The sequence below is a fragment of the Protopterus annectens genome, chromosome 4.part1, assembly GCF_019279795.1.
Source record: "Protopterus annectens isolate FY-2018-M chromosome 4.part1, PAN1.0, whole genome shotgun sequence".
NCBI classification, from domain to species: Eukaryota; Metazoa; Chordata; order Ceratodontiformes; family Protopteridae; genus Protopterus; species Protopterus annectens.
In genome coordinates, this window is record NC_056734.1 from 338,152,919 (window position 1) to 338,175,450 (window position 22,532).

A 22,532-nucleotide genomic window follows, 5' to 3' on the forward strand; every position below is an offset into this window, starting at 1 on the left:
CAGTAAAGTTGTAGAAGGTCATGGAGCAGTCAGTGGGTGTATAAGAGGCGATAATGAAAAGAAGGGGACATGGATCAGATGCACAGGAGCTGGATGATGAAAGTGCAAGGCATGGAAACTGGCAAGTAAATGCTGGGTTTTATGGGGAAGGTACTGTGATAGATATTCTCCACAGATTGTCTATTACACCAGACAGATTGCATCAGACATGAAGGGTACAAGTTACAATATGCTATACATAAGAATATTAAGGAGCTGATCACATACTTGATGTGTGAGGAGTTGACAGACCTTTGAAAATAAATAGAGAATTTGATTTGATATTTATGGTCAAGGTGTATTCTATGCATTTTATCTTATTTTTTGGTGGGATTCTCAGAGAAGGTTGAATTCTTTGCATGGTTAGTGTTTTTTGGGCTGCAAATTATGTCAAACTTGATAAAATAAGACGTGACATTAAATACCTAGAAGATTTGCGATGAGACTCAGGTGTGGCCTGCAATAACTGGGAGGAGTATATGGGAAAATAAGGAAGAGCCATTTCAACATTGTTAGTGGAACATAAGGTGAAGCAGGGTTTCAGGGGGTTGACAGCAAACAGAGTCAGCAGATTGTTGCTGCATGAGGATTTGGGGATGGAGTTAACAAGAGACTATAATATATGCCCCATGGGGCTCACTTCATTGTCTGAAAAGATTTAAGAGTGTAGAGACTTGCCAGGTGATAGCACATGTTACTATTTCAGTATGTGAAATGTTTCTTAGTGGTTGTGTGCTTGTTAGAGGCAAAATGATAGTTATAAGGTAGCAAAGTGGCCGCTGTAAACTTTGGATTGAAGAGATTAACATCATTCATTAGTTTCATTAAAATGTTAATAAGTTATAAACAAGTATAACTTTCATTATAAATTTAAATTGCTGTTTGCATACAAAGCATGTGAATGTGGGGCAGAGGTCAAATACTGATGGATACTCAAATCTGCTAGTGTATTATCCATTGCTTTTGGGTAATTTAAAATCCCTTTTTTATTTTAAATTATCATCTTGGTTTTATGTACCTATATTACCTGAAATTATGTGTATAATAATTTGTGTGCATATTTTAATATGTGTTCTCTATGGAATGCATTTTGGTTGTAATTATGCAGAAAACATATTTAAAAAAAGACTGCACTTTGAACAGCCATGGTGTACAACACGTAATTAACAAGAATTGCATTATTTCAGCTCTGCACATATGAAGTATTTATTACTCATATTCACACTTTGCAGAGGAATTGAATGCTTTTATACACTTAAATGAGAAAGCCTGCTTTAATACTGTTAATATTAGTTTTTTTACGTGGGTGACTTTACCACTTGTTTCCTGTACTTTATTTTTAACATCAGGGTTGTCACCACTATAGTGCAGTAACAACATGACTTTTAAGAGTTATATCCCCGACCGTGCATGTCATATACACTCAATATGTAACACAAAAGTATTCACATTGATAAAATTGTCCTTCAAAGAGTTATTGTGTCAAAAAAGGCAGAGAGCTTGAACAAAGTTTGTAGACCCATCATTTGAAAGGTTGATTGACACAGGACAACTAGATGCAACCATTTGCATTGATATATGCAAAGATGACAAAAGGTAAGAAGCAAATAAAAAGCATTGGTATTTGCAATGTTTTTCCAGAAATAGGCACCAAAAAAATCAACCTTGATATTGTACATTATCCCTGTAAAGGGCTGCATGAGTGTCGCTATAATTACTGAAAGAGGCCTTCAGATGTAGACAGTATTTTCACAAAGGACAGGAAACACTTAAATGTCATAGAAAAGAGGTACAGAATTCCATTGAGTTACTAAGCCACAATCAGTAAACTGTATGTGCATCAGTGCAAGTTTTTTTTTTAACTATGGAGAGATATTTCTGAATGATCCTTAAATATTGCAGCTTATTATCACTAGAGTTACTAGAAAGAAAAAAATGAAAATGAGGCAGCAAATTGCACAAAAGCCAAAACTTCTGTTAGTGGCATAAAATCAACTATCTGTAATCATTTAATGCAAACTGACTCATTTGGATGGTCAGTCAGATAAACTCCAGTTTTTTTTTTTTTTCTGGTACGTATATGCATTAAATACATGACATCTATTCAGTATTTGCTGAAATGATAACTGTATTAAAGGAATATTACAGTGTTCTGGATATCTGTATATGTCAGAGATTAACAGTGTATATGATTCCAAAACAGTAAAAATTTCCTACAATAAGCTTAATATCTTTGGTAATTGTCTTGAAATGTTTGATGGTCTTTAATACATCTGTGACAATCAGCAATCACAGAAAGTATTACCATTTCAAGTAGCTAAATTTCAATAAAATAATATAAAAGGAACAAAAGCAAAAACATATATGTAGTATACTTCAGAAGGAGGAGACAGTTACTCACTCTTAACTTATCTTTTAATGTTGTAAAATTGGTATCTTGTATAATAATTTGCAAACTAGCAATCAAAATGAAAATGATTTTACATATGAAAAAACTACTAAAGGAATTAATATGTAACAGCACACAAATTTAAGAAGTCTTTAACAAATACCAATTACAAAATGTTGATATTCATTTGCAGGTAGTTAATTGAGGGATAGCTGCAGTCTCTTAGGAGAACGGTGCTTTGCTTAATGCATACACACTCCATAATGTTTATGGGCTGACAGGATATGGATGGAGGGTGCCTTATGGTTACTTATGGTCTGGTAAGGCTATGTTTTTTCAATACTCAAAATGGGCTAAATACAAGGATGGATAATATCATTGAAGTTTTAGTTAACCCAGTGTAAATCACTTCATGCTCTTGAATCCAAACCTTAAAATAAAGTTTCTGAAAATCCTAAAAAAGAATATTAGATATGCCAAATTGTTATAATAGTCTTAGATTCATCCCACAACTGCAGTGTGCTAAATTTGCAAGGCAGTGATCTATACAATGTACAATAATCAATGACTCATACAAGTGTCATTTGACCAAGTCTCTACTACTGAAAACTAGGTTTCCTATTAGAAGACTGAAGTCGAATTCATTCAAATGCATCTTGGTCGAATTCAAAAGCCTGAAACAGCAAAATATCGAAGCGGCTTTTAAGCGAATTCTTTCCCTGGGAAAGAATTTGATTGGCCGCTTAGTTACTTTGCCATTTTTGGTACTGTAGTGCGGTCTTGGAGTTGGTATATTTAACTAGGGGGGTGGGGGGTGAAGCCCCCCACTTAATATAATGTTTAAAGTGTTTAATATATATATATATATATATATATATATATTTTTTTGGAACAGCAATTTTTTTCCTAGGGAAAAAATTGCTGTTCTGACAGTTCTAAATTATAAGCTTTCTCTTACATAGGGTCGATTAATCACCGTTCACTTTTTTAAGTATTCAGTGATCTAATATAGACCCGAAAACTACCATCAGCAAACTGTGACTTTGTCTGTTTCACCATTGTTGTGTGACTGTGAAGATACTATATGTAAACTGAGGGGTATGGGACCTACCCCCACATGGGGGAGCAGAGAGCATGCCCCTGAAAAAGACTGTTGATCATGGAAAGTCATTTTCAGTGATGTGGGTTTGGAGTTATTTCACTGATGGAAATCACTACTAGAGAGCCAACATCAGTCTTTTTATTTTAGATTGATGAAGCTGACTTTGATTAGCTAACGGCTTCGTACCTTTTCAGAAAAGCAGAGATGCTCTTAGATATTTTCCTAGAATCTGATGACATTTCTTGCATATTTTCTTTTTTTTTTCTTTTATTTTCTTCTAAACTTAAGACTTTGCAATTTTGAATGTATTCATATCTATTAACTATTAATAATTTGGAGGTCTTTTCTTTAATTGTATCAAACTTTTTTCTGGGAATATATCAATTTTATTGACATTATGACTCTCATAGAATAAATATAACCTGTTGATCTGAAGCATCACATTTACCCTGGGATTCAGTAAACTCCATGTAGGATTATACATGTAAGCACTGTGATGCATGGTGAGCAGCAGCTCTAACTGCATATCCATGCCGCACACCACATTTAAACATAAATAAGCATGGTTTCATGGCTGGCAACAGCATTGCCAGCCAGGAAAACATGGACAGCAAACTTGTTTAACTTAGAGCACAGTAGGTTAACGGGTTTGTGCGGAATGCCGCAATAATCACCAATGCTTAACATGTAATATTTCTCATAGCTCTCAATCTCTTAGTGCAAGAAATTTGGACAAAGCACAACATAATGGGGGGGGGGTAATGACCCATAAATAGGGACAGATTTTACATATTTGCTCTTTTAAACTTAGAAATTTGCTAGAATAACAATGGGTTTGTGCAAACATACATTTTCTGAAGGATTTGAAGTCTGAAACTCAAATGTATGTAATTATTGCATGACATCAGTACAGAGGTCATCCCAATAATATGGCAGAACCACAAGTTTTATAAGGAATGCACCAAAAGATATGTAAGGCAAATATCTGGAAATTCTGCTAAGTCTGGACAGCTGAGAGGTATGATAGTTATGTATATGGTCCAAACACAGTACAGGACAGTATATACAGTGCAGAGTATTGCGAAATCTTGTTCCTGACATTCCATACCGAAGTTGTGTAAATGATCTGTAAGGGTACATGGACTGCTATTGTCAGAAAAATATGTATTAGTATAAGTATTAATAATGTGCTTAGTGCATTTAGAGCTTGAAAAGGGTTAACACATTTATTATATTTTGCACTGCATAAATCTGTACAAATTGCAGAAGCTTTCTGACCTTGTATTGTCATGAAATATGCGCAGCTAAAATCTTTGCTTACTGAGAAGCAGATGATTTCTGCGTGTGTCAGGAAATAATGAATAGAACAATACCACTTGTATAAATGTTATGAAACTTAGACAAGGAGTTCCGCTTGTGCTGTGTGAAAATACACAGCTGCAGAAGCTATAGATAATTAGAACAAAGACTGATTGAAAATATGAACTGCAGTCAGCATTTGCTTGTGTCTGAGCTAGAAAAGTGCCTTGAAATGTAACACATGCATTAGAACTATACAATAGAAGCTTGTAATGGGCTAGTTCCCACCAAGGCCAGGTTGTTTTTCTCAAAAGGTTTCTCACAAATCTAGTCATGTCAGCAGAAAATCTGAGTAACATCTGCTGTAGAACAATACTGAAAGTTGTGTTTGATTACGTCAGCTATAGAAGGCCGTGTCTTGTAAAACAGTATACGAATAGCATACTTCCTGTTAGTAGTTAGGCAAAATCTTGTATTTGCATGTTTTTGTCTCCTTGCTGCAAGTTATTAAATGTGCCTTAACTGAACCTTACGTGTATTGGTCTTTGAAGTTTTTTCCTTTGACAGATTGGTCCTTCGGACTGGAAACCCTCACTTCACCTCGGATCAGACAGGCCAGGTGGCTTGAAACCGTATGGGGAAGAAACCACATCAGTTCTTCTTATTTGAAAAGCCCTCCGTCTGAATTGTCATACAAAAGAGGCCAGCCACTTTCTGATCTGTGACTGAAGGACGGGTTTACACGAACCAGGTGATCAATCACAAAGGCTCAGGTAAGGTGAATCTACCTTTTTTTTCTGTTTTAGATCAGGGACTAGATTTGTATTGTTTTGTTGAGACTTTGTTTTTACAAGTCCGGGACAAAAAAATTACTGTCTTGTCATAGATCAGGGAAACAGAGTAGGTAGGCAGTCATTCTGAAGAGACTATAACAAAATCTGTGGTACCTCGTTAAAAAATAAGGAGTTTTGTAATGATTAAAAGGGTAGAACAAAATGGGTAATAATTGCACAAAAAGATCCCAAAATCCACCGTTAACCGAAGACGCAAAATACATGCAGTCACAGCGTGCTGATAATATTAAATACTTCTCAAAATGGGTTAATAATTATGAATTTGATGGTAAATTAGAAAGATCCTCGCTTATCAAACTTGTCAAACAGCTTAAAACCGATTCTAAAGGTCGGGTAAAAAAGCAATGTCAATTAGGAATTCCTCAGGCACACAGGTGGATTGAGGAAGGGAACAAAAGAATAATAATTCAAAAGCAATGTTTTTAGATAAGGAGGACAATAATTTAGTAATAGCATCAGCCTCTCCGCCTCCCTTACCAGATTATGAAGCAAGTGAACAAGTTAGTACACCCCCTCAATATCCTGCTGTCACTGTAAATAGAGACACTACAAAAGCGAAACCATTTACTGGCAAACCAATCAATCATGCACAGTTTATTTTAGATCATTTAGAATCTATTTAGTTATGTCAGAAAGTAGCTATTTGTAAATGCACAGCTCATACCAAGCAACAGGATAGGATTTCAAAAGGTAACGCGAGAGCTGATACAGCTGCAAAGCAGGCAGCTTCAGAAGTATTTCTTTTGAATGAGGAATTACAACCCTCTGAGATTTTAGATGTAGAAATGTTAAAGACAATGCAGACACTTACTACGCAAGCTGAAAAACAAAGATGGGTAAAATGAGGAGCAATTCTCAAAAAGGGGCTGTACATCTCTAAAGAAGGGAAACCGATATTGCCATCTAATTTGTTTAGATATGCAGCTTTGTTGAGCCATGGGCAGTGCCATGTCTCAACAGGGGGGATGGTACAGCTGGTGAACCAAGTGTTCACGACATATGGATTCTTAAACTACTCTAAAAAATGTTGTTCGATGTGCCATGTTTGTAATAAACATCATGCACAAGGGGCGATAAAGCCCAAGCAAAGGAGTTTCCCTACACCACCGTATCCATTTCATACTATCTGTATGGATTTTATAGAATTGAACAAATGTGAAGATAAGAAGTATTGTCTTGTCATTGTAGATATGTTTTCCAGATGGGTGGAAGCCTTTCTGACTAAAAATCCAGATGCGGCAACCGTGGTGAAAATTCCCGTTAGACAAATCATTCCTAGATTCGGCATTCCAGAAAGGATCTACAGTGACAATGGCACACACTTCATAAACCAGACCATACAACAGTTAACTAAACATGTTGGTATTTCTTTAAAAAATCATTGTGCATACCACCAACAATCTGCAGGGCTAGTAGAGAGGCATAATGGGATTTTAAAGAGTAAGCTAAGGAAGTTAATAGTAGAAACACAGAGGAATTGGGTGTACTGTCGGCCCCTGGCACTGTTGAGCATGAAAACTGTTCCAAATGCAAAAGGATTGACTCCTTTTGAAAAACTATTTGGAAGGGCTTATTATATACCTCAGTGGAAACCTCTCATGCCCACAGACCAGGGAGCCGACTGTACACTAGCTGAGTACATGAGAAACTTGTTAAATTCTAAACATCTGTTGCAGTCAAATTCTGTTTCAGATAAAGAACAAACCAGACCGTCAGAAGTGGCAGTGGTCCCAGGTACCTGGATCTGGGTGAAGACAATAAAGAAAAAGAATTGGGCATCACCAAAGTGGGAAGGTCCATATCAAGTGCTTCTGTCGACACCCACTGCAATCAAGATAGCAGAGCACACCTCCTGGATCCACCTGATGCACTGGAAACTAGTTAAGAACTTTGAACTGGGCAAAAATCTTATCACATGCCAAGAGTAAAAATGATAGTCCAGAAGAAACAGGAATGCAGAACAACCCTTTCCTCAAAAGTATTGCATAATCATCCTGTTGACTGTACTAGTGACAATAATCTTTTTGCTGTGGCCTTTCCTTTTCCCAGCCATACAGACTGAATTGAATAAATGTGAAGTGTTACTCATAGACTGGCATCCAAACTTTAACACTTACCAGGCAATTAAATATGTGTATGCTGAGACTTTCAATATTTCAAATTGCTGGATTTGCACAGCTTTACTGACAGCATATGGGGGGTTATTAATGACTACAGTCCCCCTAGGGGTCAATGAGACATGGGAAAACTTGATTTATGATACCTCAACCATTACATCACAAGATAAAATAGCATTGTACTTGTCTGTTCCACAAAAGGGAACTGTGTGTTTTTATAAAAATGATACTGTTCAGGTGGGTTGGAGCAATTGCAATGTGACTGTTCCTTATAAATGTTACACTAAAGGTAACAATGCAGATTTTTATTGTAATACAAACTATGATTCATTTCTTGGATTGATGCACAAAACACTTGATGAAGTAAAACATAATTCTGTCCTTTATAAACAACTGTCTATAATTGATAGAAAAATGGTTCATGCAGGGCAAGTGTATATTCACAGTAAGGTTACTACTAAAGTAGAGGACTGTTATTTTGTGTGTGGCAGAAAGGCATACAAATGGTTACCTGAGAATTGGTCCGGCAGTTGTTTTTTGGGTTACCTGGTTCCGGCCATACGACACACTGCAGTTTTGCCTCGAGGCAAAATTCAAAATGTCTGAGAGGTCATCAAGAAACCTGTAAATCCAGTGGGACAAATTGATGCACGTTGGAAAAACCATCATTCTATAGGCAATGGACTGACACATATGGACTTGAGTGATAGTGTTATATCGTGGGCAGGCATATTACCAGCAAATGGAGCAGTGAAATCGATCTGTGAGCTGAGAAAACTGTCTAAACTTCTTGAAGTAATGAGCAAAGCAACTTTTTCCGCTCTCGAATTGGTGACTGATGAACTGAATACCATGAGAACTGTAGTGCTTCAGAACCGCATGGCTCTCGACTTCACCCTAGCGGCGAGAGGTGGTATTTGCTCTTTAATCCAGGAAGAGTGCTGTTCGTATATTCCTGACCATAAACACGAGATAGACAATCATCTTGAGGTAATTCAGCAAGTGTCGGCCATGACCAAACCAGGCCCAAACCCACTGATGGACTTTTTCCAGAAATGGTTTGGGGGGTGGGGTACCATCCTAATGAGCATCCTGATTGCCATTTGTGTAGGAATGCTCCTACTGGGAGTATGTGTTTGTTGTGGCATCCCCTGCATGAAAAGACTGATTAAAGACTTTATAGGCATGTCAGTTTCTGAAACCTTATATCAAAGTACTGAGTTTGAAGAACTGTTAAAAGATTGAAAATGCTTTCATGAGTTTGAACTGAATGACTCTCTTAACTGCAAATCCTAAGTGAGAGAGGTTAGGAGAAGAAAACAAACTGTTTATGCTTATTTTGAAAGTAGAATAAAAGTATTAAAAGGGGGGAAATGTCAGAAAATATGTATTAGTATATGTATTAGTAATGTGCTTAATGCATTTAGAGCTTGAAAAGGGTTAACACATTTATTCTATTTTACATTGCATAAATCTGTACAAATTGCAGAAGCTTTCTGACCTTGTATTGTCATGAAATATGCACAGCTAAAATCTTTGCTTACTGAGAAGCAGATGATTTCTGCTTGTGTCAGGAAAATAATGAATAGAACAATACCACTTGTATAAATGTTATGAAACTTAGACAAGGAGTTCTGCTTGTGCTGTGAGAAAATACACAGCTGCAGAAGCTATAGATAATTAGAACAAAGACTGCTTGAAAATATGAACTGCAATCAGCATTTGCTTGTGTCTGAGCTAGAAAAGTACCTTGAAATGTAACACATGCATTAGAACTATACCATAGAAGCTTGTAACGGGCTAGTCCCCACCAAGGCCAGGTTGTTTTTCTGAAAAAGTTTCTCACAAATCTAGTCATGTCAGCAGAAAATCTGAGTAACATCTGCTGTAGAACAATACTGAAAGTTGTGTTTGATTATGTCAGCTATAGAAGGCCATGTCTTGTAAAACAGTATAAGAATAGCATGCTTCCTGTTAGTAGTTAGGCAAAATCTTGTATTTGCATGTTTTTGTCTCCTTGCTGCAAGTTATTAAATGTGCCTTAACTGAACCTTACGTGTATTGGTCTTTGAAGTTTTTTCCTTTGACAGCTATGTAAAATAAACACTCAGCGGAAGTGTGTGTATTGGATATCTACACAGAGACGAATTATAGGAATCAACACAGGGAAAAAAGGACAGGTGGAACAACATAATGTACAGCAGATGAGGGCATGCCAATGAAGACAGTTGTAGCAGGAATAATAATCACATAGTAATATGGTACAGTAGGGACTGCACAGTGAAAATATGTATTATGCCACTGTCACACAAGGTGACACAACAATGGGGAAGATGACTGTGTAAGATAAGCATCCTTAGATGAACAATGCAGAGATCATCTATCAGGTATAGGAAATACAATTAGTGTAGTGTGCATATCGTGAAGCTGTGCAAACTGATTTGCCTGAATATAAGTGTAATCTCAGCAGAGATCACCAGCAAGTGGGACACAGGTAAAGGCTTATGGACAGTGTTAAAAGAAGCAAGCACAATCATGGACAATATCAGAATAATACCACCAGTAATCCCAGGTCTCTGACATAACATATGTTATTTAGAGTGATCAGAGATGATTCTACACAAACACACTTGTCCAACTATTATAACATGCCTGCACTCTATGACGGTAATCATGCATACTGTTCGGGCACTGTAACATCTGATGGAGGTGTTAGAAAGGTCACTGCTATATCTGTATGTGACATTGTGATCAATATAGCATAGTTTACTGGTGTGCTTGGCAGATATATATGGCACAATCCACACTGTCATCAATGTTACTCATGCCAGTAATGTTGTCAAACAAGCTGTGTATGTATTCTGCCCATTACTGGAACAGGTATCACACATGCATCTGCTGTATCATAGTCAGTAGCTGTGTTACATGCAAGGAAGTTGTCAGCACTGTGACCACATGCTGGTGGATGTTCTACTTACAACTACCCCAGGACATGGGTCACATACCTATTTGTCTGATTATAGGGTGTGATGTCTACATTATACTTGGGTTGTGTTTTTTTTTCCTGACGTAACAAATCCCCACATATTTTTGTTTCATTGCAGGTGTTATCATGCTTGTGGCAGCAATCTTTGTTGTGTGATGATACTGTCTGTATTATACTAATATCACAGATGGAGTCAATGATTTACCACAATCTGTAGTCCTTCAGACAGCTGTTTGGACACATGATGTGTATGTCATCTGTGATGTTTGTCACTTAAATAATGGACAGGAAAGGGTATAGCAGACAGCCCTGATATTCGGCCTTGATCACTGGACCTAAGATATAGGTCACATCACACATTTCAACATATTTAGATGCCATGTATGTGATACAGTGGTCTATCCACTTGGTGATGTAGGTGTTTATGGCCTTTTGACACTGGTGAGTGAATACCTCAGTGTAGATTTGTGTCAGATACCTTGGGCTTGTCAAGTTCAAAAGGATGATAGTGTTGTCATCATGCATGCCCAAGATGACCTCTCTGAGGACATCTAATAGATGTAACAGACATGATGTAGCATTAACAACTCACACAGGTCTGTTGCACAGAGCCAGGATGTACTTATTGTCCATTTAGAAAATGGCCATGATGACATGTTGGTCTACCTCACAGATGAGGAGAGTCAGGATGTGTTGATACATGCATGCATCGGGTGCTGCCCTCCCACCCCCGAACTCAGATTGATACATGTTGATGTGCACCCTTCTACAGGAACATAGTCTGTGTGGAGAGTGTGTTGATGTGTGTATTCAACTGTGTCAGGAAGGTGTATGTAATGTGTCACATGATAAGCAATCAGTGATGTCACAGCCCTTTGATTCTCTGTAACAAGCCTGGATGAAGGTAAGACAGTGCATGCTGACTATCCTAATCTGGCCTAGGGTTTGAACACAATTCCCCACACAGGTATCACTGAGAAATTCTCCCAGATGAAGATTAAACCTTATGTCACTAGACGGGTAACCAATTGTCTCACTGATAGAACACATACTGTGAAAGTTGGTGAATCAACCTGTACCAGTAGAGCTGTCACCATTGGCTTGCCCTTCACTGTTTGGAATCTATTTCTCGACAGTTCAGGCTAAAGTATACTGTCTTTAGCATACCAATTTTGCTGATCCTGGCATACTGGGTGCAATCATTGTGTCCACCTATAATGATAACATACTACAGGAGGGAGTAACAGTCAGCTGATCGGTGACAAAGTAACACAGTCTACAAATAAATGCAAATGTGTCTTTATTTTGTCCTTCTACAAAGTGGAATTCCCTGTTAATTACAGCATTGACAACAGTCCCACTTTGCTGAAATCCAGTGATGCAAGCAAAGGGAACACACATACATAGCAATCTGAACTTTGGCCACCAAGTGTTCACACTAGTATTGAATGTTCATGTTGTGCACATCATAAGTCATGTCATCATATTCAGATCTGAGGATTATATTACAGCACTGTAGTTGAACCTCATCAGAACACTAATATAGAGTATAATGCTGTCTTTTGAATGTAGCTCACCAGACACACGCAGCAGCTGGAGAGACCACAGGGGTTTCTCACCAAGAAAATACAGGGCCTACATACCATGCCATGATGTATATGGACAGCTTAAAAGCCATCCATTCTGTATCGTATAGATGAGGTGACTTCTGCCTGGCCTTCTGGCAAGTCTCTGACCCTGCCCTGGTAGGAATATTGCACATCCACAAATCAAATATAGCTGATGACATCAGCAGTGACTGGTAAGGAGAATATAGCAGTAACAGTGTCCCACATGCTGGTGTAAAAGGCTCTCTCTCATGTCAGACAAGTGCACACCCATACACACCCACACACACCAGTTCACTGCAGTGAGAACAAAACTCCAACCTATCTAACTACACAGACTAAGGAACTCTTTATTTAAGGCAAGCACCACAGCTGAAGTGTGGCTTGCAATGTCTTAGAGAGCACTTAATAGCTGATGACATCAACAGTGCCTGGTGAGGAGAATATGGCAATAACAGTGTTCCTCATATTGGTGTAAAAGGCTCTCTGTAATGTCAAGCAAGTGCACACACACACACACACACACACACACACACACACACACACACACACACACACACACACACACACACACACACACACACACACACACACAACTACATGCACTGCAGTTGACTGCAGTGAGAATAGACCCCATACCTAATTACACAAACTACAGAACTCTGTATTTAAGGCAAGTGCCACAACTGAAGTCTGACTTGCAATGTCTCAGAGAGCACTTTATAGATGATGACATCAGCAGTGTCTGGTGAAGAGAATATAGCAATAACAGTGTCCCACATGCTGGTGTAAAAGGATCTCTGCAAAGTCAAGTAAGTGCACACACACACACAACACCCACACACACCCACACACACACACACACACACACACACACACACACACACACACACACACACACACACACACACACACACACACACACACCAGTTGACTGCAATGAGAATAGATAGAGCCCCAGTCTATATAAATACACAGTCTACAGAGCTCAGTAATTTATGCAAGTACTGTGATACAAGTCTGACCTTTACAAGGCTGCAGGCCAACTTATAGTAGATGATATCAGCAGTGCATGTTGGAAAGAAAATGTTCGGAGGCCTGTATGAAATGAATGTGTAGACATGTGCAAGTATCAACATACTGTCAATTTATAGGATTGGAGTGGTAATTGTAAGATATATACATTTGTTCTTCTGGCCAGAAGCATGCACACATACTCACACACACTTGACTACAGTGAGAACAGAACCCCTATCTATGTACACAGACTACAGAACTCAGTAATTTATGCAAGTGCCATTTCAAAAGTCTGACTTTTACAAGGCGGCCAGGCAACTTATAGTGGATTTCATCAGTACTGGGTGTAGGAGAAAAGATGATGGGAAGCCTGCATATGTTCATAGCTTCATAGGTTCTTAGGTATTTATTAGATTAATGGTCCTAGGGCCTTTACAAGCCTAGCTGTATAAAAATCTAAGTAAACTTACTGAGCATAGTTAGATGCTCATTGTTAGAGTGATTTTGTGATCAGCACCTACTAGCCTCGTCCATGAAGGACATAGATGCCACTCCTGGGTGAATTTATAATTACCTATCCAGTTGTCAAATTTGCACTTGTATACCGTCATTGGGGAGCACTGCTTCACATGCAGTGGGAGCCTAATACAGAGGAATGGCAATCGCTAGGATATATATCTGTCTCTCCAGTGTGTTCTGTTTATGTCGTAGGCTAGGATGAGATCACTAGAACAAGTTATTTTTGTCCCATTTCATTTGCAGATGTCCAGCATTTACATAAGGGCAGGATCTGAGACTGCTATGTAGGCCAGATCTAGGTTGCCTGTCAGCAGCCTGTATGATACTGAGTACAGTGACAGGGCTTTTCGTCATTCCATGTATGTCATGTTTTGGAGGCCTTGGATTCTCTTGGTCAGAAACCTACGTGTTCTCCCCATTTAGGCAGGTGTCTGTTAAGATATATAGAGCAGGAAGTATTGCACTCAATTAGTGGTCTGATAAGGGTCTAGTACAGTGGAGCTATGATCTCCCTGGTCTTGGATGTGATGTCCTTTGTTATGAGGTGGCCAATATAGAATGTGTGCCTTACCACTGTGGACACATAGTGATTGAAGTTTATATTGCTATCAAACTGTGTTCCCATGTCTCGCACCACTCAGTTTGAGCTTAAAGAGGTGCTATGTATAATATAATTAGCAGGGCTATTTTTTGCCAAAGGGGACATTGATGCATTTTCTTGCATTAAGTTTCAGTCTGTGCATTTGGCTCCCATCATTTGTCTGTGTCAGGCATTTCTGAAATATGTTAACATCATTGGGGGGGGTGCTATAGATTGCACCCAGCTGACAGTCATCTACAAACTTGGTAAGCCACAGGCCATCTGCCTTCACCCAGACTTCAAAGAAATAGCTTACAAGCAGTAGAGGGCACAGCACAGATCCTTGTGGTACTCCACTGGTAACTGGTCTACTGGTGGAGATGGACTCCACAGCTTTGAAAGTGTGCCTTCTCTTGGTGAGCCAGTTTTCTACCCATCTTGAAATGTATGGGTTAATCCCCAAATGGGAGAGTTTCTCTATGATACCTGAATGGGGGATTGTGTCAAAGAGCTTGGCTAAATCAAGATAGGTGGTATGTCCTGTGTTCCCTCATCCAGGGCTTTGGGGACATTATCAAAGAAGTACGCTATGTTTAATATGCAAGATCTAGCTTTGACAAAACCAGTACAGGTCAGGTCAAGAGTGTTAAAGGTCACCTATGTCCCTGCAGATAAGTTCCATAATGAATCTTTCCATAGCCTTGCAGAGAAAGCTGGCTAGGCTTATGGGTCAATGGTCCCCAGGGGCAGTTGATGGATGTATAGGCATATTCAAGTGTGAAGATGGTTATAATTCTGCATGTTACCAGACTGATGTGCATTGCATATTACACAGCATTTAATATCAATTTATGTAGTGTAGGTGATATATTTGTGAAAAAGTAATGATGACACCTAGGATGCAATGCATGGGGGAGGCAACACATGGCTGCATTGTAAATATGTGACATATTGTTCAGTTTGCTACGTTTTTACATGTAGTTTCATGGCCTAAAGAGTAAAACGGACAATAAACAGCATTAATACATGCTAAATTTGTCTTTGTATAGCGCAACAGTGAGAGTGGGTTTTCGGGGTGGTTGGAGATGTGCTTGTGCATGCGAGATACACATTTCCATTATTTTCCTTATTTGAGCATAGTTAAGCAGTGCACAAATGTGAGCTGCATTGTTAAAAGTCTGGGAGTTAGTATTGAGTGTATGAAACACACCTGCTGCTTAGCTGACTTTGTGGCAGCAGGTGTAAATGCACAGATACATTTCTTTTTCAGCCCACATGATATCGTGTTCAAGTCCAGATGTATCTAATACTTTTAAATAAACATTGATAATGTAATGCCATTAATTCTTTATAGTAAATGTGTTGCTTTGTGTTTAAGTGGCATTGCACGGAGGTAACTGCAGCATTGTAAGGGCTCTCACCTTCACTTGACATTTGTGCATGATGCCAAACTCTGCGTAAACATAGAGGTCAAAAACTGAGGGGATCCATTGTTTTTCTGCTACTTATGTGTGATACTGTTTTTGACAAGATTATAGGTCTTAAAATGGGGTAGAAAGGAAAGTGGTGAAGTGGGAAACAAGCAGGGCTAAGAACAAAGGGAAAGCAATACAGACAGGAATGTACAGGAAAGAGGTAGGAAAGAACCATAGCTATCCATTTATTCAACAGTAAAAACTGATAATATATGCAGAATATTAGCTGAATTTGGGCTGTCACCTCCAGAGAGAGGAGTGACAGCAGCATAATCATGTTGTTTAGCCAATTGGACTGAATCAAGTGTGTCAAGAGGACGTGTGTGAAATGGAGATCTGTGTATGACACAATATATATATATATATTTTTTTTTGTGGGACAGATGCCCAATTTTTTTGTTTCTTTTTAATCAGTAAGAGAGGAATGCTGGATGAGGGATGTAAGTATTTTTAGATCAAGTAAGTTGTGTAGGTGAGGAAGCACATGCAAGCAAACAAGACAAGAGAGAGGGAGAGTGGGTGAGGGACACAAAAGGTTGGGGGACACTATGAATGGGATGAGGGAGGAGAAAACACAAACACAGGCTCATTCCCATCAAACTTGGAGACAGTGAGAATCAATTCCTCATCCACTGGACTGTCATCACTGTCCCCTTACTCCTCTGGCAACTGGAGTGCTTGATGTCTTCTCCTTCTATGGACCATGAGGGAGAGCAGCCTCTCCAACTGGCATAGGAATACACCAATGAGGTGGTGCATGACTCTAAGCACCAACCCTGGCATCTCCTGGCAGGTAATGAAATCCTCACCTCTTCCATTGCCCTAAGAGGGTACCACTGCACCAGCTGCTGGGGTAGTACTACTTGAGGGTTTAGGTAGTGCAGGAGCAGCAGAGGCAATGCTTCCAGTGCCAATGCCTATGGAGTGGGGGAAGGCTGATCCACTGAGACTGGCCAACCTTGCTGTGCTGTGGAGAAATTAGTGATGTGGTACAGCTAGATGACATGGAGACATTTTGATGACACATACTAGAAAATAAAAAAAAAAGATAATGGCTGGGGTGAGAAGAAAAATAGATAAAATTAGTACCATCATGTGTGACATACAAGGCAATATACAACTATTTTAGCTACAGTATGACATTTAAGTATATGCCCTAAAAATTACATACTATAACTACAGATTACTGACCATACCTCTCAACTATACTGATTTTAGCAGAATGTCCAGATTTCTGTCTCATATTTTTGGTCCGTTTTTCATAAAATTGTGGTTTTCTGGCAAATCATCAAATGCTGAAGTTAGAAAATAATGACAGACAATTGAGTTTCAGACCTCATACCCTTCAGAAAATTCATGATAATGCAAAACCTGTTATTCTATCAACTTTCTAAGTTTGTAATAGCAATATTTAAAAATGTTTCCTATTTTTGGGCCTCTGTCCCACTTTTAGTTATGGCTTTGTCCAGATTTCTTGCTCTAAGAGGTTGAGAGGTATGTTACTGACAGTAATCCTTGAAATGTGCATATATTGCAGATATATGTGTTCCAGTTATAGAGATTACAGTTAAGAGCAGGTCATTTGTTTCACTTTTAATATAATGTAAATATTATTAAAGAAATACAGTATTGTATAGTTGTGATTAGGGGTATTTGAACCCACAGCCTCAGACTACAGTCTAATATTTGACTCCTAAAGTTGTTTTTTGCTGCAGAGTCATGCATGCATATTTGCTTTTACAGTTAGGATATGCATGTTCAATTTACTACAACTGTATAAAAATATATCTTTAATTTTTAAGCTATAATAACTCTTCTTTTGTTCTGCATCCATACGAATTGCTTCCCTTAGTCTCTCCATTCGAGCAACATGAACCTGTATATTTAACTCACATTCAGAATTAGCAGGGGCAAGAACAGGAAAGGACAGATGAGCATTATGCATAGCAGTCTTGCCTATATTTAGCTTTCTAACTATTGAAAGTACTCTGTGATGATCATACTTACACAGCTGTGGAATGTCTGCAGTCTCAAATTAATTCAACCAATGGGTATCACTTTTATGCCTGTGTAGGTCATTACAATGATGCCTACACTGCTGTCCAGTGTGTGAGATTCCAGTAACACTGGATACAGACAGAGACAAACTATTCCACACCTCAGACAAGTCCCCCTGCACACACCTCAGACAAGTCCCCCTGCAGGAGCCTTTGATTGTGGTGCTTTACCATGAGTCCTATAAATATCCTGGATTATTGGACACCCCACCTCTGCACCCTAAACTGGGCACATTCCCCTCTAACACCAGACATGTCTAATATCTGAACTACAGCAATGGCAAATTATGCTTTACCACCAATTTCAGTTATTACATTTACTGGTATATGCAAACCTGAACACAGTGCCAACCTCGTTTGCGGGATGTTAAGAGGAGCACAGTGGTGCCAAGCAGCAAGGTAATAAATACTTGAAATTGGAAGTTTTATCTTATACTTGGCCTTAGTTTGAGGAGTGTTTGGTGATGTAACTTGGAAATATGTATTGAAAATTGGAAGGTAACTATTAGCTGAATTTAGTTTGCAGACATGCACTGGGGCCATAAATGACATGACCTGACACATTTGCTTTTTGCTTTATACGCTTCTAAAATTAATTTTTAAAGTATGGGATTCAAACCTAGGTGTAGGGGACAAAACATTTTCTTCCACAGCATTGATCTTCTATCTTTGCCATAGAAGAAGTGCAGCTCAGACATAGTCAGAAATTATTCATCAATACAGGTGACAGTTTGAAGTGTTACACATGTATGTGTGTGACCTGACAAGGTTCTCGTATATATATCCAGTTGTGTATGTGTGTTAAGTAATTGTGAAGGCCATTCAAGTCAAGATAGCAGAATTATACTTACAGAAATATAGTGGACAGTATCCCCTCAGTCATACATCTGAAAACACAGTAAGTGGATCTTATCCCTCATAGATATAATTCATATCATTCCCATTATCTAAAGTGTTATAAGTGAGAGTTAATAAAATGGGAAGTGGAACAACAATAACATTATATGGAATATCCTATATTAGAACCCTGGACCATGTGTATGGCAGTCTGAAACTTAGACCTGTTGCCACAAGAATGTTGAAACAACACTTGTCTATTTTTCAGTTTATTCCTATAAATTGCACTGTCACAACAATAAAATAGACTGCACACCCTGTACTAGAACCCTGGACCATATGTACTGCAGCCCTACACTTATACCTGCTGCCATAGGACTAGCTACATGACAATTCCAAAATGTCCTACTCATTCTTAAGTTATCTATGTTAACTGCTGCACAAAGGTGCTTACCAGGTTTGCACAGTGCCCAACATAATTAATTGAATGTATCCATTTTCAGTTATTGGCTGTCAGATTCCTGTTTGCAGGCCTTGCTAACCACAATACAATGCTGATAAGTGAAGCTGCAAAATAGAAAGCAAAAATTGCAACAATATTTATTTTTTCACCTTTACAGACACCCTGCCTGCAGGTGTTCTGCGGATATTCTGCCTGCTTCCTGGGTGGGCCACTAGTCCAGGTTTGTGCACTACTAAGCTTTGTGCAAACAAGATAAACACAGCCAAACCTGACATTCATTTTTCTCCATTTCCCTTGTTTATGCTAAGCCAAAAAGAAGCTGAGGAAAAGCAATCCATGGCACTACAAAGTGCTAGTGCATATGAAATATTTGTACATAGATCTGGATTTGATCTCTCACTCTAGTGAACCTTCAGAACACAGTAAGGGTGCCTTATACCTCTTTGCCAAACAAACACCTTTGCCATAGGGAACTGAAATCATTCTGCATACAAATAACTGCAACATCATCTACAGTATTAGGAGACCATATAACAGTTATTTGTCCATGTATTAACTTAGGATGAAGTGCACTGAATGATCACACAACCATTTATGAGTATTGTTTGCAAATATGCAGCTCTGTCTTACCTCTCTGTGTTTGTTGTCAATTCTTTTCTTATCTGACCAGTAATCTCAGACATGCAGTCTGTAAGTCATTCTATATCATTGTCCTTAAAATGTATGAGGATATTAAATGGCAGTAATATACAGTTGTCAACAAATGAAGGGGAGGTTGGATGATACAGAAAAGTGCCTGTGAATTGTGTGCTGCTTACTTACATTTCCAACTTTGATAAAATTACTTCTATACACTTTATAAGTCTAACCTGACCCACCCAATGGAAGTAGAGCAGTCTGCATTGCTGTTGTGTTTTCCTTTTCCACACCAATAATCATTCACAGTTGTAATCTATTAGCAACAAACATTGACTGAGTGCCTGCACTATGTTTACATCTACTACACAGAGCCAAGTATTTGGGATTCAACAGTTCTAATGAGGTCACACACTTCATTTGCATATCCACCATGCTGTCAGCCCTGAATCTACTCTATAAAAAGGAAACCACGTAGCAAGGGAACCTGAAGGGGATGAAACTTATTTATGTGGAGAACACAGAAAAGAGGCAATTACTTTGGGATATATCAACACAGAAGATTACTGAAATTGAAAAGGTATGCTTGTATTTTTCAACTATGTACTACATTTGCTGAAATGTCATTATGAAAAATCTGTTCATGTGCCTGTTTTTTTTTTTTTTTTTTTTTTTTGGTGGGGGGACAAATCTGCATTTCTGTTGTGGCCCAAACAAGGATATGTTGCCATTGTTACTCATCCTTTTTGCATCTAGCCTGTTCATATTTCAAATCTCTGGACTGTTTTATGTTTCTCAAGTGGGTAATACTGAATGATACATTTTCTGTTTTATCTGGGAACAGTTATTTTGTAGTTATGTGATACTTATGTGTATTATCTTTTAGGACACCCAGGACTATGCCATCCAGGCATCACAAACCTCAAAAAACACCCTTCAATGCCCTAAGAATCAGGTCATTGTTAAAGCATTTACCCAACATGGTGCCTTTCTGCTTGAGAGGGGAAGTGGAGATATGTCAGGCAGAATGCAAATTTGGCAGCAGATAGTTGCAGATGTCAATGCAGTTGGTGGCCACAGCAGAACATATGATCAGGTGTGTCATAGGGCCACTGACATGATCTCATCTGCATGGAGGACACCAGCTGCAGTGGCCCTTGATTAGATGGGTACTGGGGGGGGCTGCTGCAGAGCCACCACTAAAACAAAGATTTCCTGTCCAATGTCAATGATCCAGACAGCTCCCAGAAAAGTATAGAACAACATGTCCTTGACATTGGTGCTACTGTTTCAGGGACAGCAAGTATGTAGAAAGAACAAGAGCCATAGGGAAAAACAACTAGAAATTCCAAACACCCACTCGGATGCATTTAAGTGAAGGGGAAATTGAACACCTTATTTTTTATTGTAGAACATGATGAGAATGAAGGACCACATATATCAACAAACAGTAGAGGTGACTTTAAAAATTATAATTATACTAATGCTGAATATGGCATGGATTATTGTGACCTGTTATGCAAAGGTTTTAACTTTGTTCCATCATCTAAGGCCAAGGTAGAGAATGTCATCATAGATATGAAAATGTTTTTAAGAAAATTGAACCTTAAACTTTATTTTCAGAACCATGAGGAATGTATGGTCAATAATGGATTGGTTAGAAGCACATTTAACCCACCTTTACAATTACCAGTAATTTTGTTTGAAAAATTGTGGGAGTTTAATTTTAGGGCCCTTATCAACAATTCTAAGGGCAAAACAGCACAATCTCAACAAAACTGAGTAATTTTTACTCAAAGGTTTCAGTAAAGACAAAAATATAAGAGTAATGAAGGCTGACAAGGGTGGAGTGAGAGTTTATGAATAATTTTAATTATTGTAACAAAATGAATATTTTATTACTTGATAATGACTTTTATGAAGAATCTTCTTTTAATGTGGTCAAAATGTTGTATACATATATTGACTATTTGTTAAAGGATATGTTTGACCAAGGCTCTATTTCACATGACCTTTTGAAGTTTTTTACTTATAAGTATCCCATAGTGCCTTCCATTTTTGGGAAACCCAGGATACACAAATGTATTTTGGATCCCCCTATGAAGCCAATAGTACATGCTGGTATGAATAAAATATATGCTTTGGCTAGATATATAGACTATCGGTTAAAAAAGGGTTTGGATTCATATCACCATTTATGTAGGGATTCCTGGGACTTTTTCACTAAACTGAAGACTCTAGAATTTTCTGAAGACCTCTTTTTAACTATTGATGTTACAAATTTACTTAATCCCCTGGATTCATGAAGCTTGGCGCAAGGCCGTCGTAAGGCTTGCGCCGGCCATGCAGTGCATAACTGGCGTAGCAGCGCCACATGCATAGTAATGAGTGTGCACTGCAACCACAACCACGTGCATAGGGCACGTGCGCAAGTCCAGGGAGCCCAAGTAGGATGCGCCCGCAGGCGTGGCCAAGCCGGCAGGCGATGAGCAACCTAAAGTGCTGACTCTCACATGCCGCCTGCAATAGTAACTGCACCAACCAGTGTCCATGGA